This window comes from Pinus tabuliformis, chromosome 5_1, assembly GCF_031772625.1.
Source record: "Pinus tabuliformis cultivar Carrire ecotype Pingquan chromosome 5_1, CPIR1, whole genome shotgun sequence".
Taxonomy (NCBI): Eukaryota; Viridiplantae; Streptophyta; class Pinopsida; order Pinales; family Pinaceae; genus Pinus; species Pinus tabuliformis.
The window spans coordinates 806,724,337-806,751,443 of NC_142305.1; positions in this window are offsets into that span (position 1 = coordinate 806,724,337).

Below are 27,107 nucleotides of genomic sequence, written 5' to 3' on the forward strand. Positions count from 1 at the left end.
TGCGCTCATGCGCTCAAGAGGGAAAAGGAGGATGTAGGGCATGCTGATGAAGGATGAATGGGTTAGGATTTAGGGTTTGAGAGTGCACTCATGTGCTCAGATAAGGTGCAGTTCTTCGAGTTGAAGGAGTGCACTCAAAGGAAGACTTGATTCTAGAGGGCAGTTTAGAAAAAGGAAGTGGATTGATGCTTAGGAATGTGCTATGCACTCTTGAAGGGTGCAGGGTGCACTTCTGAACAACAAAGGGTTCCAAATCAAGGCTTGAGAGTGTGACTTTGTGCTCTTTGTCTTAATGTGACTTGAGTGACCAAAATTTGTCTAAATCTAGAGGGTGGGACCATGGTGAACAGAATGAGTTTAGACATGAGATCCTCTGTGACATGTACCAACTCCTTTATAGAACTTATGCAAGCTTGAACAATGATAAATAGACATTAAAATTCCAGTTTACATACACTCCCCAAGTACAACAAACAAAGTGTGTGCGACTGCAACCAAAAGTGTCATTTTACAACAAACAAAGGTGTCATGATCATGAAATGTAGTAGAGATGCTCTAATAAATGTGATGATACTTAAGGATGATCAAGAACACTTGAAACACATAGAATGACTTGAAATTATACTTGATGACCAAGGCGACACTTGATGTGTAGTTGAGTAGGCTCCAAAATTTAAATGTAGTGAAATTTTGGAGGGTTTTGTAGCAGTGACAACAGGACCCAACTAATGCATCTATAATTTTATAGGGTGCTTCGGAAAATTACTATCATGTAGCAGAACCTGATCTCCAACTAAAAAATACTTAGATTTAATATGTCAGTCATGCCAAGATTTTTGTCTTTGCTTTTCTACACTCTAGTGGAAATATACTAAAAAATGTTTCTCATCAGGTTCCCATAACTATTTTAGGTGTTCTGTAGAAAAATCATCGTCGAACATCTTAGTGGATTGCGCAATATATAGATTTGGTACAATGAACTCAGCAAGAACCATGAATTCTTTACCATACACTAGTTGAAAAGGAGTATACTTATGCAGTCTCTTTTTGGTAGTCTGATAAGCCCATAAGGTGGCAGGAACCCTTTCACCCCAATCATCCTGATTAGCAAAGAAAACCTTAGTCAACCCCTTCTCTATAATTTCATTGAAATTTCCAACTATTCCATTTTCTTGTGGATGATAAGGACTACCCTTGTGATGCTAAATCAAGAACTCTCACATCAAAGATGTAATGGTTTCATTGATGAAATGATATCCTTGATCACTTGTCAAATTCTTTAGACAACAAAATTTGGTAATAATGTTCTCAAATTTGAATCTAGTTGTAGTACTAATAGTACAATCTTTGATAGGAAATGCTTCTTCCCATTGTGTCAGACAAACATTTGTGGTAATGATATGGCAGGCATGTGAATGTTCCACAGGAGGATTTATGGAGCCAATAAAACCAACATATCATTTTTCAAATGCTTCTAGTTCTCTATCTGGGTGCATTGGAAGCTAATATGTATGAGAAGGCCTTCCAGCCCTTTGGCAAACAACACAATTTCTAGTAAATTCCTTTGCATCCTTGAATAAAATTAGCCATCATAGTCCCACTTACAATACCTTTCTTTCAGTATATTTTCCTCCAACATGTCTCCTCCAACACCACCATGATATTCCCATAGAATATCATCCCTCTCATGGTTCAAAATACATCTGCGCAAAATATTGTCAAGCCCCATATTATATAACTATTTTGCAATAAGCTGATAATTGGCTACTCTCACCACCAAGTCTCTCTTCTATGTGGTGGAATAACCATATAGACACTTACCAACAGCTAAAAATAGTGCAATATATTCAAGATATTCTATAAAAACTTCAATTCTGACCAAATTTGCATCAAGTAGTTGATCATCTACTGAACCTCCATATTCTCCTGACTCCAAATGAGATAGATGATCAGGCCCTACATTGGATTAGTATAGTTTAAAAATATATTCAAAGGAAAACTCCTGAAAAAATAACAACCATCTGCAAATTCTTCCTTTTAGCATAGGATTATTGGCTAGATATTTCAATCTAGAATGATCAGTGAAAAAATTAAAATGACCTCCAAGTAAATAATGTCAAAATTTTTGAAGTGATTATACCATAGCAAGAGCCTCACGCTCAGCTTTTGTGTAATTGCATTTAGCAATGGAAATATTTTGGCTAGCAAAATAAATATGATGGTTGAGATTACCCTCTCTAGGTTCTATAAGAATAACACCGAAAGCAATACAAAATGCATCAATGTGTACATGAAATTATCTATTCTAGTCTGGATAGACTAGAATCAAAGCACTCACCAACTTTTCTTTCAAAGTATCAAAAGCAGTATCACTCAGCAGTCCATATAAAATGCTTATTCTTCTTCAACAGTTTCTTCAGTCACGCGGTGATCAAAGCATAGTTGCAAATAAATCTATGATAATAACATTTATGCCCCAATGTAGATCACAATTTTTTTATGCTTGTAGTTGGTGCCATATTAAGGATTACCACAACTTTGGCAGGGTCCACTGATACACCATCCTTGCATACAATATGTCCCAACATAGTTCCAAATGGTACGACAAAAATGCATTTTTCAAGTTTAAAGAGATCTTCTTCTATCAAACATAACCTGCAACATACTAGAGTGTTTTTTCAGAAGACTATAAATTGTCCAAACGTCCATATAAACTTCAAGGAACTTGTGTATATACTCCCTGAAAGTTGCAATAATTATTTTTGAGAAAATAGTTGGTGCATTCTTAAGGCCAAAAGGCATAACATGTTAGGCATATGATTCCCATTTGGTGGTGAAGGTAGTTTTATTCTTATTGTAATCATCAATTCTAACTTGATGATACCCAAAGAACCCATCATTGAACAAGTAGGCTTCCCACCCTGCATCATTATCCAATACTTCATTACTGAAAGGAGTAAGAAATTGTTTATGAACAAAAGCATTATTAAGGCTACGCTAATCTACACAGACCTTGATATGATATAAATCTTTCTTATCTTGAATAACAATGGGACTAATCCATTCAACTTCATCAATAGGAAAAATAAGTCTTGTGGCTAACATCTTGTAAATTTCCCTTTTAGCCTTTTCTTTAACTCTTGGATTCAAGTGATAAGGTTGATGCTTGATTAATCGAGCATCAGGTTTCAGAACAATATTCATCTCTCCCATATCTCCATTGATACCTTTAAGATTTGAAACTAACGTAGGGAACATATCTCCATACTCCTTTAACAAATCAAAGATCTCCTTAGAAGTTTGTTCATCCCAATAATCACTAATAGAATCCAATGTGGGTTTGTCTTCAGTCCCAATATTATGCCTGCACAACTTTAAAGGTTTCATATGAAAAGAATCTTTTATAGGATCATCCTTAATACTCCTTCCCCTTCATATTCCTTGAAGGATAAATGTCTTAATTCTTCTAAATCATCATATTCAGGCTCCTTATTATTTCTTCTCCAAGCAATATATTCTTGAAATCCTGACTTAGGTAGGAATTTGCAACTTATATTATTGTTAGATTCAACAATTGGTTTTCCAATAGGGAACAATACTCTCTTGATTTATTTCAATCCTTCAACGATCTATGCATCCTTATCTAAGAAGATAAAATAATTAAAAAATTAAGATAGAAGTACATCTCAGTTTTTCGTTTGTCGCTTCATCTCTTCCATCAAATACCAAGCTTGTGAAAGAGTGCCAAAAGTATGGATAAATTGATGCACCCACAACACAACAGGAAATTCAGTCTTCATCCAAACGGTGTTGCAAGTTTGAAGATGCTTATGAGAGCTACTATAGTGTTAGGCCCCTATACTACTAGTGCAACCCCTTATTGTTATTAGTATAGCCCCCTTATTATATTGTTGTACCCATGTAGTCCCCATATTGTTGCTATTGTGCCCCATAGAAGCCCACTATTGTTATTATTGTGCCCTTACATTATTATTGTTATGTCGGCTCTGATTATATTATGACTCCTTAGACTCCTATATATAGAAAGGAGGCATTTTCATTTGTATCATCTAAGAATTGTTCATTTATGTAATGTAAAGGAGGTTTCCCCCTCGAAGAGGTTGAATTCTAAGGCGTTGATCTATCTTCTCTATATTTTGTGAGTTGGTTTCATAACATTTGGTATCAGAACTTTGCATTCTAGGGTTTCGTTGCTCCAAATAGGTCATCGTGGCATTTTCGTTATAACTTTTTTTCTGCAACGTTTCAGAAGCTAAAAAAAAACCCATTTGATATGAAATCGCACTGAACCTTGGGTCCGAATTTCAGAGCTTTTCGCACTATAAATGCGGAGATATGATCTGAGGAAGTTGGTCTTTTTGCAGACTCCTGAATTACATTCCAAACAGGTGACCTGGGGAAAATCGTCATAACTTTCTCTTTGAGCATCGGATTGAAATTTCATAAGAAGGTACTGAAAGAGGATGGACTATAGTTTCTTTTATATATTTTTTAGAGCCAAAGGTAGAAATAGTAACACGTGGAACCTCATACAAATTTGCTCTTCTGAAAAGGTATATAATTAGGTCATCTTGGGAGATTTGGCATAACTCTTCCTTGGATAATCCAATTTGGATCAGACCGGCGGCATTGGAAAGAGGACATAGAGGGCTACTGCAAGTCACAAGTTCAGAACTGGAAGACCCGTAATTACAAAGTTATAGTCGTTTCAAGATCGAGCTCCTAAAATCAAGAAAAATCGATATGAGGAAGTTTGATGGCAAGGATCTGGTAAATTGGATACTTCAAATGGAGCAATATTTTGATCTACATGGTGTACCACTATTAAAAAAGGTATGTATTGCATCTTCATATTTAGAACTAGATCAATTTTTATGGTATAAAGGGCTTTGTTCTCGTAAACAACTTGTTACGTGGTCAATTTTCATGGAGGAAATGATAGCACATTATGAGGATACAAAGAGAAACACCTTCTTTAGAGCAACACCACAACAATTGGAAAGAGTAAAAGAGATTTGTTACATAGTGGAAAGTAAAATTATGGCAACAAGGAAGTCTACCCCCACACAACTATAACAATGGAAGTGTTGTTTCTCCTAGCCTTCCACAACCTATAAGGGTTACACCACAACAATTGGAAGAGAAAATAGAAAAAGGGCTTTGTTACAATTGTGATAGCAAATGCACTAAAGGTCATAAGTGTGCTGAGAAGAAATTATTTTACATAGATTATGAAGAGGAGGAAGAAAAGGATAAAGAAACATCAAAAGAAGAGTATATACACCAAGAACCAACCCCAGAGAAAGAAGAAATGAATCCGACCATATCTTGTAAAGAATTGGCAAGAATTACCACTCCTCAAACTCTCAAGATAGAAGGACATATCAAGAAGAAAAAGGTTCAAGAAGTGAAAGATCACATCGAGAAAGAAGAAATGAATCCAACCATATCTTGTAATGCATTGGCCGAAATTACCACTCCTCAAATTATCAAGATAGAAGGACATATCAAGAAGAAAAATGTTCAAGAAGTGAAAGATCACATCGAGCATCAAGAAATGAATCTGACCATATCTTGTAAAGCATTGGAAGAAATTACCACTCCTCAAACTCTCAAGATAGAAGGACATATCAAGAAGAAAAAGGTTCAAGCAATGAAAGATCACATCAAGCATCAACAACAAGTTCTCCAACTTTTAAATGATAACGCCACTTTGGTGCAAAATCGAATGAAACAACAAGTAGATCAACATTGTAGTGAAAAATGTTTTGATGTAGGTGAGTGGGTATTTTTACTGCTACATCTCAAGCAAGCTATTTATGAGAAGGAAATGTTGGAAATACTACATGCACTTAAGAAATGGTGACCTTACCGAATGGGAAGACACTTCAAGGTAAAAATGGATCATGATAGTCTTAAATACTTTTTGGAACAAATATTATCTATAGAAGAACAGAAAAAATGGGTCACAAATATATTGGGTTATGAGTTTGACATCATCTATAGAAAAGGGAAAAAAAAATTTGTTGCACATCCACTCTCAAGAAAGGATGAGGATGTGGAAGCATTATTTTGTGCTATTTCTATTATCCAGCCAGATTGGATAAACAAAGCAAGGGATGAATGAAGAAAGATGAAGAAGTGTGGCCACTCATTCAAAAGTTGCAGAAGATCCCCATTCAAACAATATTTCCAGAACTTGAAGAGGAAGGAAAATTCATATTGGAACCTGGAGCAATCACAGAAACAAGAACCCGACAGCTACAGAATCGATCAATTTTAGAGTATCTCATCAAGTGGAAGAACTTACCTGCTGAAGATTCCACATGGGAGGACAAGAAGATTCTACAAAAGCATCAAGAACTCCTCAAGCATTGAGGACAACACTTTTTGAAGGAGAGGGGCATGTTAGGCCCCTATAATACTAGTGTAACCCCTTATTGTTATTAGTACAGCCCCCTTATTATATTTTTGTACCCATGTAGTCCCCATATTGTTACTATTGTGCCCCATAGAAGCCCACTATTGTTATTATTGTGCCCTTACATTATTATTGTTATGTCAACTCCGATTATATTATGACTCCTTAGACTCCTATATATAGAAAGGAGGTATTGTCATTTGTATCATCTAAGAATTGTTCATTTATGTAATGTAAAGGAGGTTGCCCCCTTGAAGAGGCTGAATTCTAAGGCGTTGATCTATATTTTCTATCTTTTGCGAGCTGGTTTCATAACATATAGACCTCATACATAGGGATTACATTGACACTACTATCAGGTATAATAAATTGGCATAACATAACAGATTTAACCAAGTCCCAAATTTTGAGTTGGTCGTGATGAGCTCCCCACCATCGCACAGGAGTGGCTTGTAAGGTAGCATCCATCAAAGGAATCCTATAACCTTCCTCAATGTGCAATTCAAATTCTTTAATGAAATGATCTATAGGACCAATACCAATAAAAGTAGGACAATTCCTTACCTTTGTATCGATCCATCTAGCAAAGTGAATAATGGCACATCTTCTAGAGTATAACTCATGGTCTCCCTATTTCCATTCTTCCATTGAAATGTCTAAACCAGCTTCAGTATGTTGAACACTCCTCTAACTTAGAGAACCATCTATTTTAGGATTAATGTAATCCTCCCTCTTCCCTGCAATTAGCTAGTAGAGCTAATGTAGAACATTAGTCTTCTCTACATCATCAATGTGATCCATAAATCGAGCACCCTATAAAGGATCCAAAGGTTGTATGACCCTGACTCCATCCACCTTGAAAGTCATAGTTTCTCACTTGAGATTAATGACAAGATAATTTTTGAATGCCCAATAGACTACCAATAAAGCTAGATAAGGATCCTTGTCTCCAACAATTTCAATGACTTCGATGTTAGCATAGCTCTTTACTCTAGTAATGTCTACTTCCACATCCTCTTGACGACTAATAGGGAGAATGCAGTACCGGTTGGCCATGTGCAACTGAATCGGAGAGAATACCAACTTTGGTCTTCCCAATTCTTCCTAAGCATTTCGCGTCAGAATGTTTACATCAAAACCCATATCAAACATGGTATATTTAATTTGGTATCCCATAATATTAGCATCAATGTGGAATTCTCTTCCAATTTTGTGCTTGTTGCGATGAGCTCATCTGCTATGTTGTTCTGGAAAGTTTGTGGATGTAGGTTTCTCTGACAACTCCTAATCTTTCAAGACACTCTTTAGCTTCTTCCACAACTGACCTGACAATTGCTCATCACTCATAATATGAAAAAATAACTTGAACCACTCCATTATAGGTTGAGATATCTCTTGTGGAAGTTGAGGGCTATTCACTCAACTCTTTCCCTGTTGTCTAGCTTTAAGGCTATAAGAGGAAATTAATTGTTTAAAAATCTCAGCAACATCCTTATAATATTCCTTTTACTGAGTAGGATCATATAATTTCCTTGGATATGTGGATTTTATTATAGTAGGTTGCTCAAGAACATCCTTGTCAGCTCTAGTACGCTTACCTCCTTATGGGCCTCTAAATTAGACATGAATTAAGGCACATGCCTCTAAATTAAACATAAATTAAGGCGTCTGACCATCCTTCAACACATTAAACCTCTATTTTTGCATTAGATAATGTATTTTTAACTTTAATATATTCATTGGGAATGTTTATGAATAATTGCATATTTGTGCCTAATATTTTTTATTTTTGTGGAATATTATGAGAATATTGGGCAGATTATGAAGATTTGGAGGAGGATATAATTTAGGGAATTGCTCCCTACTACAGGAGAATCACTATTAAATAATAAATCAACAAGATATTATGGAATTATGGCATAGATTGTGGAACTCCAATGATTTGGAAAATCTAGGAATGTGTTCTGTGCCATTTAATGCAGATTCCTAGTATTGGGGACCAGATCCACTAATCAAGGGATTTTGGTGGGGAAAGATTCCTCCATTCATGGGGAATGATTCCTAATCCTTTTGTATAAGTACCAAGTCGAATTTTCCTCTAGGGATATTTTCATTAGTGTTCTTTTGGAGAGAACTCATATTTCTACAGCTCCATTGTATTTTCTTGCAGGGATGTAATTGATTTTGATGAAAATAATGAATATTGGTGTCATGTTTAGCTTCTAAATCTTGTTCTCCTCCATAGGTCTATGATTTTCCTTGGCTTGGCCATCCTAGGAGCCTCAGAGCCCTTTTGTATCATTTTCTTTCCTTCTTTTCACTTCTTATTCACATGCATCTCTTGTTTTTATTTCTTTCTATTTCTGCATTTAGTATTAATGATTTCTTGTTGTAGGATTGAGTTAAATGATTAATGTAAGTTATTTTACAGGATCACAAGCATCATTTCATCTTTGGGAAATATTTGGAAGGTCATAGTAATCATTGAGCTACTTGGATTAGTTTTCTTATCTCCAAATCTAGATTTGTGGAACTCCTTTGTGGCAAAGAACAGTAAATTTCTGCTATTTTTTAGAGCATGATAGCGAGCTTTAATCAAGTTGGATCTACTTGCATTAGATCAAAAATAAAATCTATTTCATAACAAAAATCACCCCATTTAATTTTCACTTGATTAGGTTAGGCATTTTATAGATTTACTAACTCACTAGTTCTCAAATTTCTAGATTTTCGACTAGCAATTTTTTGCTATTTTTTAGCATGGGTTAACAGAGGTTTTTTTGAGTGATTCCACTTGGAATGGAGACCTAATACATCCTATTCAATAAAAAAATTTGTCCCATCCTATTTGGTTTTCGTTTTCTTGGTCATTTGATGAATTATAATTCTGTATATAAACTCTGTAACATCCTCTAGTAAAACAGGGGATCATGTAGGAGAACTAGTACATCCTGTAGGAAATCCTGTAGCAACCTGTTTTGAGCCCGAATTAAGAAAAAACACCATTGAAGTTTGGATTAGGCCTCTACTTGACCTCCATGCCATAAAGACAATTTTAAACCTCCTCCTCCATACTTGTCTCCCCTGCCAAAGTACAAATAAGGATTAGCATTTGCATTTATAAAACAAAAAGATAAAAAAAGAGTTGTTTTATATTCACACATGCACATAGCAGTTAATACTCACTAGATCAAACTCCATGCTCAGTTAGTTTAAATAATCACATGTGGTAAATAGGGTTAAGTTAGGTTTTTTTTACATTTAGCTCGTGATCTTTATGTAATTAGAATATGTTTCTTTCCTTGTACTTTATTTCTTGCAATAGGTTAAGGTTTCCATTTCGAGCATTTCATTTTCTGCATTTAATTTAGGATTTGGTTTCAGTACATGCACTCCATTATACAATGACAGCAAACAAAGGACACATTGTATGCTTCACATATAGTGTTGATACCTCTTAAGTTTTTACGAACCACAGGTTGATAATTAAAGTCAGTAGCCTTGAGAGTTGCAGCATTCTTGTTGCAATACTGAGGCTCATCACTTTTTGGCGTCATTGCCTAGGAGGTGTCAAAATATGCATTGCTTTCTTCCCTAGTTGATTCATTTCTTTTTAATTTTTACAAAAACAAAAAAATATTTTCATTAGGCATATTTAATTTCAATAGTAGAAAATTGCATTGCATTATAGTTTTCATTCAATCAGAAAAACAAAAACAAAAAAATTCTCCAACACCAACCCAATCTCCCATTTGATCACATGGTGCAGTAAGATCCATATCACCATCCACTTTTACAGGTAGAAGAAGAAGAACAGATGGAAAATAATGTAGAATAAATGGATGGAGAAGATAACAATGAGGAAGATCCTCTCGGATTCCCCATTCAAGATACTGATATCAATGTGCACATGAAGAACATCCCTCCATCTTTTCTTCCAAAATTTAATGGTCTAAGGTTAGAGGATCTGGAAACCTTTCTCTTTGAATTTGAAATTGTTTGTAGATATTATGGTTACTTATTAAAAACTCAAAAATTGAGATTGTTTCCAGAAACATTGAAGGATAGAGCTCTTAAATGGTTCATGAGTTTAGGCACTAATTCAATAAGATCATGGAATGATATGAAAAAGATATTTCTATAAAAATATAAAGATCGTGATCTTAAAAAATAAATATTTAGAATGAATCAAAGAGAAGATGAGAGCCTTGAGGAACTAATTGAGAGGTTCATGTATAATGTTAAGAGGGAGAAACTACATCATTTAGGATCCGACACAATAAAAACCCTCTTACTTAGAACAATTAGGGATGGATGGATTAATCTCCTTGATCTCATCAGTAGAGGTGATGTATACCAATTATCATTTGAAGAAATTTGTGAAACATGCAAACAATTATCAAGAAGAAAGGCAACAGTGGTAAATCAGCATCAAGATTGGTAAGTCAAGCTAAACTTGGAAAATTGTTTGATGATTTTAAAACAAAAATTCTTAGTAATATAATGAAACAAGTAGAAATGTTAAGAATGCAATATGAAGAAAAAGAAGATGTTGATATTTGTGTTGTCCATGCAGAATTACATGATGTTAAACATTGTCCATCATTACCAAGGTTGAAGGAAGTTTACCAAGAGGACAATGGAGCAAGTCAATTGCCAATGCAACTATGTTATGTAGCTCTACGAGGAGAATGGCATCCTATTCAACCTAGTATGATGCAAGAACCTAATTCACAATTTCAAGATTATGCACATTCATCTCAAAGTAATTGGAACACACCCTTTCCTTGGCAACATTGGCCATCTCAACCCCAAAACCAATTTTGGCAACAAGATTGGCAAGGAACTTATGGGAGCCATCCACAATATCTTCAATATTTTCCTCAATATCCTCCATACCCAACTCCATTTTATCCCTACCGTTCACGTCCACTACAACCACAACCCCAACCACATCCATCTCAAATATCCACTCCCACTCAACTACCTGTACCGCCATTTCCAAAGCCACACATTGAAGTAGCTCAGCCCACTTACAATGCTGAGGTACAACACTTCCAAACATCTCCTCTTGAGATCAATGGTATTCACCATAGCTCAGGAAGAGTATTTCAAAAAAGAGATTATCTTGATATCATTGAAGGACCACATCCAGAAGAAGAAGATTCAAATGAGAAGACCACAGAATCATGGGCTGCACTTGATGAAGAGCATACATCAAAATCAGAGATCGAGAGAGCTCCCTCATGGTTACCATCAAATCCTCCATGTATTCAAGAGAACAATCAGCAAAAAGAGGAATATTTGAAGGTCATGGTAGAAGAAGACATGAAGAATGATCCAGATAAGCAAGAAAACCAAGGACATCAAAGTTATATTGAGGTTTGGTTCCAAAAAATCAACAAGATGGAACATCACTCTCTTCTTCAACTATTCTTGATCCTTTCAAAGTCAAATCATTTGGTCTCTGAAATCCAGGTACATGTCAAAGCATACATTTCAAGCCTAAACATCATTTTGTCTATCATTTTCATATGCACATGGCTCCAATGGAAGTATTCTTATACTTGAAAGTAATTTTGTTTTTCAAGAAGGGTGGGGTAGAAACAAATGAAAAATAAGAGAAAAAAATAAAAATAGTAGGTGAAAAGCTCATTGGAGATGCCTCAAATTGGATCATAGATTTAAAACCTCCATGAGGCGGCCAATGGGTTGAAAAAAAGAAAAGGTCCTAGGTGAAAACTTCCTTTGAGGTGCCTAGGCAGACCTACTAGTTGAAAACCTCCTTGAGGCAGCTAGTAGGCCTAGAAGAAAAAAAAAGGAAACAATAAAAAAAATCCTTGCTCCATGTATCTCTTTGATGAATGTAGGTGCTCTCCAACATCTACAAGGAACAAAAACAAGTTGTCACCAAAGAAAGAAAAAATAGGTCAAACCTAGTCAAAAGAAGTCAAATTTTGACTTTCTCCTCCTTTGCTCAAATGCTCCAACAAGGCCAAGGCCATGCCAATCCATCACCCTCATCTATTTCCACCATCCATCCATCATTCTCAATTTTTTCCCATTCAGTTTGCTTGATGTCCTAAATAACTACATGAAGGCTATGTTTTACTACAAGAAACAAAAATACATAGAGCAAAAAATTATTTTTTCCATAATTTGAAAACCATGCATCCATTTAAAAATTTGTTTCATGGGGAGATGCATATGGATGATGGTAACATGTCCAAGAAATTTCAGCAAATTCCAGTGCACGTTTCCAAGAAATCGACCTCCATAACCTTCAGCCATTTTTAGTTTTTCTCCAGATCTGTGTCCATTAACCATTTTTTTTTATGGAGAGGTGCATAATGATGATGGAAACATGCTCAGAAAGTTTCAGATCAATCCATTCTACTGTTTGGGAGATATGGACAAAAAAGTCTGTTATAAGAGCTTGTCCTGAATTACTACAGGAGTTTCTGTAGTACTACAGGAAGTTCTGAAAATATACAGGAAAGGCAGTCCGATGGAAAAATTATAATGCAGGCCTATTTTGGGATAGAAAAAAAGGACATTAACTTCACCACATCTCAACCAACACCCATCATGACCATGTCACTCTATGGCCACACCTTCCACTCATTCCAATACCTATTTACCCTCCAACAGAGAAAGGGCGCAAACATTAAAAAAAAGGGCAGCTAAAACAACCTATTTGGAAATAACAGTAGGCTCTAAGCCTAATCTTCAGCACCATGATTAAAAGAGGAGAAGCATAAATACAAGAACATTGAAACTCCTCCAAATCTCAACAGCAATAGACGAAGTCATCACCTGCACATCAACAAGAATACAACCCATCAGCAAAATGAGATCAACAAAAAAGAAAAAGGCAGTCAAGAAGATGTACCTGAGTCATCAGCAACGCAGCAACATCAACTCAGCAGCATGCATTCATGTCTCTCCAACAACCATCAGGTAGGTATAGGTATGCAATATTCTAGACCTCTTCTCTTGAGCATAGTATAGTTAGAAATTTGTTGTTAATGTATGAGAGATGAGGTTTTATAAGCTAAGGATGGGTCATCAGTCTTAGCTGCCTTCAACTAGTTAATTGTAGCTCACTCCTTCACTCATGCAATGTTGAAAAGTCAAATTATAAAGGGTGATGATTTCAAGGAATGAGGACAGTAGTTAAAAGAAGAAATTTTTGCAAAGGAAAAGTCACCACAACACTCCAAGCCCTCCATCAACGTGATATTAACTATCTATCCATCATTCATCCATCCCATTTCATAATTTCAAGAACAAACCCTATCTCACCTTGAAAATTTATTGAAAATGAAAATAGAGAAAACTCTCCATTTTCACAAACCTACATCATTTCTCATCACTCCCATACAGTTAGAAGACTCTAAAGGAAGAAGGAATGACTACTACAGGAAGGCAGAATGTTGCTACAAGAAGGAAGAAATAAAAAATTGTGCTAAAACCCAAAATGACAGTGCCTAAGAGAGACCTAATCAAAATAGAGAAATCCAAGGCCATTAGGCAACCATCTAGGCCACAAGAGAGAAGAAGAAGGCAACAAAAGGAAATGAGGCATCCACCATCAAAACAGAACTCAAACTACAGTGATGAAAAGAGACTTTCCAAGAGGTCTCTAATCTCTTTCTAGCTTTTTTCCAAGGCCTAAAAGATGTTATAGAAATGAGAGAAAGGCATGGGAGTCAAGTTGAGGGCTTGTCCTAGGCTCAGACTATCGTTTATACTCAAAAATGGTTTCGTGTAGTTTTAACAGTGTTTCCTATAGCTTTCCTGTAGTTTTAACAAGAACTACTACAGGATGTCCTAGTTCTCATCTAAAGACATTTTTAAGGTTTCAGAGGTTTCCAAATGGTGGAAATAGGTAGAAAAAGGTTGATAAGGATGTGGAAGACCTTGCCAAACTGAAAAATATTCAAGAACCATCTTGAATAAGGGGAAGAAGGAAAACTAATGGTCTCAAGAAACAAGGATTTTTCTTTGCACAAATACGTTTTGAGCTTGTCCTTGCAGAACTTACAACAAAGATTCTTAATGCACAAGAGAGAGGTCACTAAGGCCATGAATGAGGCACAATGAGGTCACTAAGTTGTTCAGAGGATGAGTAACCCTTTCAGCGGGGGGGGGCGGTATGATGGGCCTCTAAATTAGACATAATTAAGGCCCATGCCTCTAAATTAAACATAAATTAAGGCCTATAACCATCCTTCAACACATTAAACCTCTCTTTTTGCATTAGATAATTTATTTTTTACTTTAATATATTCATTAGGAAGGTTTATGAATAATTGCATATTTGTGCCTAATATTATTTATTTTTGTGGAATATTATGAGAATATTGGGCAGATTATGAAGATTTGGACGAGGAGATAATTCATGGACTTGCTCCCTATTACAGGAGGATCACTATTAAATAATAAATCAACAAGATATTATGGAATTATGGCACAAATTGTGGAACTCCAATGATTGAGAAAATCTAGGAATGTGTTCCCTGCCATTTAATCCAAATTCCTAGTATTGGGGACCAGATCCACTAATCAAGGGATTTTGGTGGGGAAAGCTTCCTCCATTAATGGGGAATGATTCCTAATCATTTTGTATAAGTACCAAGTCAAATTTGCCTCTAGGGAGATTTTCATTAGTGTTCTTGTGGAGAGAACTCATATTTCCACAGCTCCATCGTATTTTCTTGTAGGGATGTAATTGTATTGATGAAAATAATGAAGAATGGTGTCATGTTCAGCTTCTAAATCTTGTTCTCCTCCATAGGTCTCTGATTTTCCTTTGGCTTGGCCATCTCAGGAGCCTCAGAGCCCTTTTATATCATTTTATTTCCTTCTTTTCACTTCTTATTCACATGCATCTCTTGTTTTTATTTCTTTCTATTTCTGCATTTAGTATTAATGATTTCTTATTGTAGGATTGGGTTAAATGGTTAATGTGAGTTCTTTTGCAGGATAAAAATCATCCTTTCATAATTTTAAAATATTTGGAAGGTCATAGTAATAATTGAGCTGCTTGGATTAGTTTTCTTATCCCAAAATCTAGATTTCTGGAACTCTTTTGTGGCAAAGAACAGTAAATTTCTGCTATTTTTTAGAGCATGCTAGCGAGCTTCAATCAAATTGGTTCCACTTTCATTATATCAAAAAAACATTCTAGTTCATAACAAAAATTACCCCATTGAATTTTCACTTGATTAGGTTAGGCATTTAATAGGTTTAATAGCTCACTAGTTCTCAAATTTCTAGATTTTCGACTAATAATTTTCTGATATTTTTAAGCATGGGTTAAAAGAGGCCTTTTTGAGTGATTCCACTTGGAATGGAGACCTAAGACATCCTACTCAATAAAAAAATTTGTCCCATCCAACTTTTATTTGATTTTTTTGTTCATTTGATGAATTATAATTTTGTATATTAAATATGTAACATCCTGTAGTAAAACAGGGGATCCTGTAGGAGAACTAGTACATCCTGTAGGAAATCCTGTAGCGGCCTATTTTGAGCCCGAATTCAGAAAAATCATCATTGAAGCTAGGATTAGGCCTCTACTTGAAATCCATTCCGTTAATACCATTTTAACCGTTTTCCTCCATACATGTCTCCCCTGCCAAAGAACAAGTGAGGATTAGCATTTGCATTTATAAAACAAAAAAATTAAAAAAATAGTTCTTTTATATTCAAACATGCACATAGTAGTTAATACTCCCTAGATCAAATTCCATGCTCAGTTAGTTTAAATCATCACTTGTGATAAATAGGGCTAATTTGAGTTTCCTTTACATTTAGTTCATGATCTTTATGCAATTAGAATAGGTTTCTTTCCTTGTATTTTATTTCTTGCAATAGGTTAAGGTTTCCATTTCGAGCATTTCATTTTCTGCAATTAGTTTAGGATTTGGTTTCAGTACATTCACTCCATTACATCATGACAGAAAAGGAAGGACACATTGTATGCTACACATATAGTGTCGATACCTCTTAAGTTTGTATGAACCCCGGGTTGATAATTAAAGTCGGTAACCTTGGGAGTTGCAACATTTTTGTTGCAATACTGGGGCTCATCACCTCCTCTAGTAGTTATCTCGATATTATGTTTTTAAATTAATTCAAACTCTCTTGGTTTTGCATTAATCAAGTTAGCACCCCTCTACCTATTGTACTCCTTCCATCAAGCAATCAACTTCGGACAATCTTCGGTAGCATGAGCATTCACTCAGAATAGAGAGCACCAAGGCCTCCTTGGAAATGGATAGTATTGAGCAACATGACCTTCTTAGTCACAAGTATAACACTAAACTGGACCACTGCCTTTAGTCGTTCCTATTTTATATCTGCCTCCTCCTCTTCCTCAAGGGGATTCATTTACGTGAAATGTTATATGGTCTAAATAATCAACTAGAGCATCCAAGGATTTACACTTGTCAATATGGTGAGTGGGATACCCACAAAACTTTATAGAACATATTATTGGGGAAACTTTAATATTTGTGCAACACAGGACAAACTTGAGGAGCATAACCATAAGTACAATAGATTTCACAATATTCATTAGTAGATATACATACCTTTCTGATTAGGGAATGTGTGATATTGAGTATGTCCCTCAAAAGGAACACTTTTTGAAACTTGAATGACTCCTCCAGAAGATACTGCATGTGGTGGAGGGGGTCTTATAGGTACAGTAGAAGGTCTTGTGCTTCGTGACCTTGGGAACTCTATAGTATGATTCCCTTCAGTATGACATATGATATACTAAACTTACGAATGATTAGGCCTAGCATCATTCATATCCTTCAACCTTTCAATCAAATCATCAAATTTATGTTGCAAACCAATTATAGCAGGATCTCCAGAAGCATAACTTTCTCTAAAATTGTAAGGATACCCTGTCGTTTCCTCTATCTTAATATTTTTCTCCAATGCATCATGTATATTTTCAATCTTCTATTCTGTTAAGGGAATTTTAGTTAGTGTCAACAATGCTTTAATGAGCCAATCCTTTTGCTAACGTGGATGAATAAGATAATTTAGCTTCTCGATGGAATCCTTGAACCATTGCATACATTCCCATGTAGTTTCTTCGTCTCATTCTTTAATGTCCCACAATTCAGCTAATCCTTGCTACTTGATTTGATGGAATTTATGCTTCTTATTGAATTCTCACTTAACTGTATCTAAGGGAGGATCTTGAACTATCTTTGACCACTTCACAAACCACTGAAGAGCTTTTTTGCTTAAAGTAGTCTAAAAATCATTTATCTTGGAATCATCTCGAGTCCGTCTAGCCCTCTAAATAGCTTCACACAGGTACCAATGTTTTTATGCACCCTCATCTCCTTGGCTTGAAAATTCAAGGTACTGATTAAATGATCCTACTACATTCCTAGCCATTGAAGAATGACTAGGTGGAACTAGAATGAATCCTCTCAAACCAGGTTGTGAACAAGTTGTAGAATGCAACTGACTACTACTACCAAAACTACCAGTTGCATACATCTTATGAACTCTCTGAAACTTCAATGCTTTGACTAAATTTTAAATAAAAATTATAGGGTTCTAATAAGGTAACAGGGGAAGGTCAAGGAGAGATCCAACCACGTTGCTACCTTCTAAACTAATTTTTAAATGGAATGAATCATCCTCATGAAATAACCTTCTCATGACGAAGTGCATCTCCTCATCCATGGGAGTATTTGGATAAGTTATTGTGACCTTTTGTCTTGAAATTTATAGTGTTGAAATTCTATCTGATTCCTAGTGGGCTTCACTATCACTATTTTGATCTCCTACCTCATCTCTTCTATCTCCTCCTATTTCACTAGAACTTGATCCCTATCCTACTATATCATTCTACAACTTTAGACTACTCATCTCTCCTTTATGCAACCTTGAACTACTCAGCACTTCACCTATCTGTTTTAACTCAATTTGTCTTTTCATAAACTAATGTAACTTACATTCCCACCACTCATCAGATATCCATGCCCTCATAATTTCTCTAAAGTCTCATACCTTCCACAACTCCTCCCCATCCATCGCAACTTCTTCTCAACTTTCGAAACTGGTCAACATCTCCCCTTAGCATCGTACTCCCAATAAAAGGGTTTTTCATTGCCATATTAGATTGATAAAATAGAAATAGTCTCTCTTCCACCATAAAAACCTTAATCTACAAAGGAATCTCCTTTAACAATTTCCTCTTAAAACATACTTGAACATTGCTTTAGCTTTAGAGAGTGACTGGTGATTCTCTTTACTTAAATCAATGATATGTACTTCCAACATGGCTTGTACCCAAAATTCAACATCGTTTGTTAATTTGTGGTCCAGCCAATGTAAATCATCTAGATCAGTTGTGGTCCAAGTCCTGAAGATTCGCCCAACACTTCTAATTCCCAAATTATGTTGCAGTCTACTCAACCAATGATACAATATGTCAGGGAATCTACACCATAAGATTTCTTATTGATTGCATGTATACTCTACAAAGAGAATCTCATCCTAGACCCAATGTAGGTTTTATTTCCACAACTCAGCCTGTTGATAAAAAAATGAGTCAAGCTTCTCTTACCACAACTCCCAAATACTTCTTTTGGTAATCCTAGTCACCATTATCTAAGAACCCCAATTAATATTCAGGTCTCGGCAACGAAACCATTTGTTGGAGGAAAAATTTTAGTGTTGTAGAGACCCAATATTCCACTCTAGCATGCTAACAAAGGGTCTCTTATATTCTAGCATGACACGGGGATTTTTAGTCCTCTGCAACTGAATAAGGTCTCACCTGAGGTGCGGTAGGACTTATAAATTATGCTTATGGTTTTAGACAATGACAAAGTTCATTTATTTAAATAAAATATACATTTGGCCCAATAACATCAACAAATCTACTAAATAATACTTGTGCAAGAAATAAACATATGCATCACACAAGTGTCCAACATAGTATCTTAAAAATTTTAAAACAAGAATACATTTACAATCACATTCATTCTTAAACACATATGTAATTCCCCACAACAATCTCCTTTTATATATATTCAGGTCAACTCAATATTACATTTACATATCCATAAAGAGTTTGAATTATCTATGCATAATTTCTTCTAAAACCTAATTATAGACTCAAAACCATAATAGAACTATAACAAAATATATTTGTAGAAATAAAGTTCTCATTCCAACATCATAATGGTCTAGTTCTAATCTCTCTCCCCATAGCTTGCTCTATGCGCCTATATATAATATTTGGCCTCTTGAATCTTGTATGTGCTCGCTTGATATGGTCTACCTTAACCATCTTGACGAGATATCCATCGGCTTGGTCCACATTTTCTTGATCCCTTCAACTTTAATAGTTGAATACTTCTTTCATGGATTTGACAAATTCCAATGTAACCACTTGATTTTTCTTTCTTGTCACTTTCTTTTTTTCTGGTGTTGGTTTTCAGCTAACTAAACCACACCTTGTGCTTCCAATTTTCATAGCTATTTTCTACAAAAATTAATCACAAAAATGAAGGACCCAACACCAAGTTTGGGCTCTAACACCTACTAAGGGTATTACTCAGTTTGGTTGTTCGACACTTGGACACCGGCTAACAACAGGTGTTGGGAATGGGATCCCCCGGAGGGGAATTTTGGGGCTAAAAGGCCATATTTTGGTCAAATTTTGTAATAAACTTGTAAAGACTCCGCGTTTTGTGGTCACGAAGCACGTAGGTGTTATAAGTCATAAAGGGTTGTTTGCCCTTAGTTTTGTAAAGTAAAGTCAGTTGTAAGAGATCTACCCATGGTCCGCGGACCATGGGATTGTATAAAAAGAGCTAAGCTCTAAGTAGTTTTAGAGACACAAAATGTAAGAGAGTCATAGCTCTAACGTAATAAGTCTAAGTTTTCAGGTCATAGCATAGGTAGAGGCTCTGCAGCTGAGTGCGTAGAGGCCTAGGGTGGAAGTCCACAGCTGAGTGCGCGGACCCCTACAGTTATGTGCGCAGGGTGAATAGAGTCTATAATCACTTGGAAGAGATTAATAAAGAGAAGTATTCTACAATTTCTATGTCTTTGTTCCGATTAATGCATCTTATCAATTTATGTATGAATTTCCTTTATAATTCTTATGTGATGCGCGAATGTGTATGATTATATTGGATAACCAAACACATATAAGAATATCTGTTTACGTGGTGCTAACTGTGAGTAACTATTAAGATAAGAAAGACACTTGGACTAATCTAGGAATCTGCACGGTACCTGCCTTGGAAGCACGAAAGGGTATAGATCAAGGGTTAGGGTTGCGCGAAGGACAGTCAAACCCTTTCGCGGAGGTATTGAAGGATGAAAGAGAAGGCTTGTCTTCTAAACCCTAGAGCGAAGTGACTTGCACGAAGGTAGGAATAAAGGGAATAAAATGACATCTCGACCATCTCAATGTGTGGAAACTTGGTTCTAGCATCCCCCCATACTGCTTTGGGTGAGACTTCAGTCTGCACCCCGCGGGTTGATGCTGAAAGGGCAGTAGTGTAAGGATTTGTTTGTCTAACTAACACTGAACCTAGATCATGCCCCCTCAAGCCAACAAATGGTTCCATTGCCGGGACTGGAATCTACATAAGAGATGTGCAATGTTGTATCACTAGAATCTGACTAAGAAAGAGATTGGAGACTGGTTGGATAGGAAGATCCACGAATTCGTAGTGCAAGAGAACAGAGGCCCGTGACTGACAAAGGAACAGTGGCTAGACAGGTACCTGTATACAGAGATACACGAGATCATTTTCTTCTCCTTTCCAATTGAGTTATACGAGTGGATCGCGAAGTTAGCAGATAGCCAAGGAAGGTGGAAACTTGACGGTCCTATTGTGTGGACCCCAAATCTAGTGCGAAGGTTGGAAGCATCGGAGGATAAGATTGCCCACACTATCAATCATTGGCTCGATCGCGTCATAGGAGGATTTGTAACTAAATTTGCAGTCCACACCTCAATCAGCTACAGCAAGGTGGAGCGACGTTTTTTCAAAGGACCGCGAGGTAAGTACGTGAAATCTTTGAATACCTAGATTAAAATGTTATTGTGCGAAAAATGGGTTATGCAGCTACCTTGATTTTTGGGGCTACGCAAAGCGAAAAAAATTACAGAAACGAAGGAAAAAGGGTTCTTGAATATAGTCCGTTGATTTCACCTCTGCGAGGTGACGAAGAGGGAATAGTGTAGGTTTCTCTGTGAAGTGCTATTCAGTTAATAAGGCAAGGATTCTCACGAATACCACCTCCAACTTCACCACTATCACCTGCGACTTCACCCGTACCACCTCCACCTCCACCGTGGTTCAGTATGGAAAATTCAGTGAAGTTGCCTTTGTTCAAAGGCTTGGGGAATGAGGACCCAGACCAATTCTGGTTTGTTGTAAAAGTTGTATGGGGAGGTCAGGGTGTTACAGATGACAACATGAAGAAGGAGGCATTAATTAGTGCTCTACAGGATCGTGCGCTAACCTGGTATATCAAGTACGCTAATGATAACCCGAATGCTAGAGTGGCAGACATCCAGACAACACTGAATAGAGAATTTAGTAGGCCTAAATCTAAAGCACAGTCTATTGTAGGGTTCAAAGAAATTGCAATGCAACTAGGCGAGACACCTTGGGAACTCGATTAGAGGTTGAAGTGTACAATCCGCAAAGCTAACATGAACCTAACAAACGAACAGCATCGCGAGTGGTTTGTGGCTTCACACCTACCACACTTAAGTGTTGCACTGTCGTAGCAGAATATAACAACTCAGGCAGAGGCCTTGGAGATCACAATGAGGCTACATGAAACACCAATGCAAGATCCAAATCTGGGGGTTCAACAAATCCATGCACAGTTAAAAAACCTTTGCCTTGAGATGCAAAGCTTGAAGCAAGACAAAACAGTTTGACCAGAGGTGCACGAACAGGTATGGTGTCTGAAATGCAAGAGTCAAGGACATGAAAAATACCATTGTTTGGTCTATGCAAACTACCTTACAGGAGGAGGACTAATTCCTTTGAGGCTAGAAGCTCAAGCAAGACCAAGCACAGGGCCTGCATTATGGTGCGCTATCTATAAGGTAGTAGGAAAACATGCCAAGAATAATTGTCACTTGTTGCAAAAGTTTGTGCAGACACCGCAACAACTGTTCTGCAATTTTTGTAGGTTGGTAGGGCATGATGAGCGTAATTGCAGAAGTTATGAACTGATGATGGATAGAACTCCTGCCTATAGGGTTCAGGCCCAAACATGGCCCCCTGACCAAAGTGCAGGGTTGACGCGGACAAGATTTTAGGGGTGTGGACAAGGCCAAGGTGGAGGAGGACCTGGCAGAGGTTGAGGACAGTTGATCTACTACAATTTTTGAGGACCAGGACACTATGCCCGCGATTGTACTAACCCAACATGTCCATCATGCAAGTATTGCACTCTGTTTGATCATGAAATGGAAGACTGTCATATGTTGATAGCTAGGATACGTGACAAAGGGGCGCTACCACCTCCGTCTACTCAGAACTTGCAGATGATGGGGTCTGAGCCACGCAAAGAGGATCAAAACATGAATATAGTGCTCTGGAGTGGAATCACAACAAGAGATGACAAGGGGAACAGCCAGAAGACAGTAAATGGGTTCACAAAGCTATAGCAAAGGAAACTGAGTTTGATTTGGAGCACGCACGTGAAATATTCATGGAAGCGAAGAAGAGCTTCACTGAGGCCTCCACCTCGGAAGCAAGGATAAGCCTAATCAGGAGATGGACCTTTATATGCTTACAACCTTCTTGGAGACCTGCATGAAGCTACTGTGTGATAGCAAGGTTGTGAAGGGGATACAGGAGCTCATAAATAGATGCGCCAGAAACACTCTAACTGATCTGCACGTAGTACGAAATATAGGTAAGCATAAAACAAGGATGGGACGAGAGATGAGATGGACCGTGCAGATAGGAGAGTATGAGATGGATTAGGTTATTTGGGACCTGGGGTCAGATGCAAACGTCCTATCTAAATAGACTTGGGAATGAATGGGGAGACTTGCGCTACAATGGTCTCTGATTCAGCTAGGGATGGTGAATCAGAAGAAGATCATCCCCATGGGGCAGCTACAGGGGGTGAGTGTGGATATTGAAGGTGCGAGCGCACTAGCTGATTTTGAAGTAATAGAAATTGTGGATGACAGCAACCCCTACCCTGCGCTCCTTGGAATTGATTGGGCTACTGATATGAATGGGGTAATCAATTTAAAGAAGTGAAAGTTTATATTTGAGAAGAAATCACTACGTGTAATAGTACCCCTAGACCTTGCTGAGGGATCGTGCTATACTGAGCCAATCTACGATTATGAGAGAGATGACGATCTAGACTGTATATATAAGATAACAGCATGAGACCAAGAGTGGGTGAATCCAATAGCAGATGGAAGAATTACATGGGATCACGAGAGTTCGTGCACCTCAGAATCTGATGAATAAATAGAGTGCTGGCAAAATCAGTTACACGAAGTAACTACGCTGAGTTGTAACACGATGACCCAATCGCTGCGATGTGTGTCATCAGAGGTAAGAAATCTTCCCACTTATGATGACCTGAATGATATAGATATTTTTTTGGATGCATTTGAAAGGGAGGTGCCAGAAAAGCAGCGCTTCCAGGCATTGGACTGGGCACTACGTGCTACGCCCGCAAGGTGGTGGGGTATGCACAAGGGAAGCTTTGATGATTGGCACGAATGTAGGAGAATGATGAGAACTCACTTTGGGAAGCCGAAGATGTGAATGACAGACAAGTATGATGGAGAGGATGACCCGTGTGCACACTTGGCCAAGTGGGCCCAGGCTTATGGAGAAAAGCCCCAACCTGAATGGGTGCACTTGTTCTGTCATACCCTGGATATTGTCCTGATGAACTGGTATGTAGAAACCGAGCTCCGCCATGGGACAGGCAAATGAGATATATTGTGCGAAGGACTCATGATGAAATTCATTTTTGAAGACGGGTTTGACAGTATTGATGAAGTGCTACAAGAGGTGAAAGCAACAATCTTTAGGATACGCAGGATCCTTTAGACATGATGCAGCCTGAATGGGTTACTCAGCTGAGTCATGCAATAGAATGTTATAATGTAACTGCTAAAGAAGAAGATGGGGATCCACATAAAATTAACATCCCTAAGATAGAAGGTCACCACGAGGTTGAAGGACCATAGGTTGAGAATCCGGATATAACCGCACTGCTAAAAACAAAACAAGTGAACATTGGTATGGAGGTAGAGCCCAAATTCATGAAGATTGGAGATTATTGGGACGATGCGATGGTGGATAAGGTCGTTGAATTGCTCCACGAATATTAGTATTTATTCCCTACCAAGTTTACAGACCTGAAAGGGATAATCGGGGACTTAGATATGATGAAGATCACGTTGAAGCCCAACATGAAGCCGATCAAGCAAAGGCCTTACCATCTCAGTCCAAAATATAAGGAAAAGGTCCACTTAGAGCTACACAAGATGCTCGCAGCAAGCATTATTGAGCCTGTGGAAGAATCTAACTGGGTAAGCCCAATGGTGGTACAGGAGAAGAAGAATAAGGATGAAATAAGGATATGCATGGATCTCATAAAGCTAAATGACGCGTGCATACATGATCCTTTCCCAACTTCGTTCACTGATGAAGTTTTGGACAATGTAGGTGGCCAAGAAGGATATTCCTTTACTGATGGGTTATCGAGGTACCACCAGATCAAAATCACGTCAGAAGATAAGAGCAAGACAACCTTTGCGACTAAGTGGGGTTGCTTTCAGTACACTGTAATGCCGTTTGGATTAAAGAATGCGCCTACAATTTTCTCACACGTAGTCATTGATGTCTTTAAACAGTTTATTCATAAGTTCCTGGAAGTATACTTTAATGGTTGGACTGTATTTGGGCTGGTGAAACGCTATGTAGCAAGTCTGTGCTTGATGCTAGATACTTGACGAAGATAACAGATCGCGCTCAATCTGAAGAAGTGCTTGTTTTGTGTTCCTTTTGGGACCCTGCTAGGTCATGTGGTTTGCAGATAGGGACTGATGGTAGATCCCGCGAAGATCGTAGTGATACTAAACTTGGAAGTGCCGAGGAGTGTGAAACAGTTGCGCACTACCCTGGGACATATAGGATATTACAGAAAGTTTATCAAAGGCTATGCCCAGATCACCACGCCTATGGAGAAATTGTTAAAGAAGGATGTCACATTTTGTTGGAATGAAGACTGTAAGAAGAGTCTGGATGTATTGAAAGAAAATATGGTCACTACGTCGATCTTAATCTTCCCAGATTGGAAGATGGAGTTTTATGTACATGTTGATGCATCATGTATAGCATTGGGAGCAGTACTGAAATAGGCTGGTGGAGAAGACCTGGACCACCCTATCGCGTTTGCAAGTAGAAAGTTATCTAAAGCAGAGAAGAACTATTCCATTATTAAGCGTGAAGGATTAGCTATGGTATATGCGCTCCAGAAGTTTAGGCATTACTTACTGGGAGGTCATTTTAAGATGTACACAGATCATTCCATGCTGAAGTACCTGGTCAATAAGCCTGTGTTGGGGGGCGGAATCTGCAGATGGTTGTTATTGTTCTAGGAGTATGATTTTGAAGCTATTGTGAAGCCTGTACGGCTAAACTCGGGACTAGACCATCTGTCGCGCATCGAAACAGGGGAAGAACCCACTAATTTGGAGGAAGGATTGCCTGACGTGGAGCTATTTGTAGTGCACGTCGCAGATGGTCACTTTGAAGATATAATACACTTCTTAATGACAGGAACTGCCTCGGAAGGATACACTATCCAGCAGAAGAAGGAATTAGTAGTGCACACGGTAGATTTCTCTATCATAGTTGGGCATCTATACAAAATGAGGTCTAATGAGATATTGCAACGATATGTACCTGATTTTGAAAGAAGTAGCATCCTCATGGATGCTCATGGGGGTTTCGCGGGAGGATATTATGCAGGGAGAGCAACTGCGTAGAAGATTCTACGAGCAGGGTTGTGGTGGCCAACCCTCCATCAGGACTCAAAATCATATTGCAGGGCATGCGATGTATGTCAAAGGACTGGCAGGCCATCCTGGAGGGATGGGATGCCTTTCAATCCTCAGATGATGTTGCAACCCTTTGAGAAATGGGCGATAGATTTTGTGGGCCCCATTCAACCCCAAGGAAAGACGGGAGAGAGGTACATTATCACAACAATGGAGTATTTGATTCATTGTGCAGAGGCATAACCTATGAAGGATTGTATAGGCACGACTATCGTGAAGTTCCTATTTGAGCATGTACTGACGCAATTTGGTTGTCCAAAGATCTTGATGAGTGATCACAGTATGCACTTTCTGAATGAGACGATCAGCGCGCTAACAAAGGAATTTCAGGTATATCACCAGAAGAGCACGCCTTATCACCCACAGGCTAACAAGATGGTGGAAGCATTCAATAAAGTGCTTGAGAACGCACTGACCAAGGTTTGTAATGCTCAGCAAAGTGATTGGGACCTACGCATACCTATAGTATTGTAGCCTTATTGAACAACATGCAAAAAGTTGATTGGACAAACCCCCTTTCGGCTTCTTTAT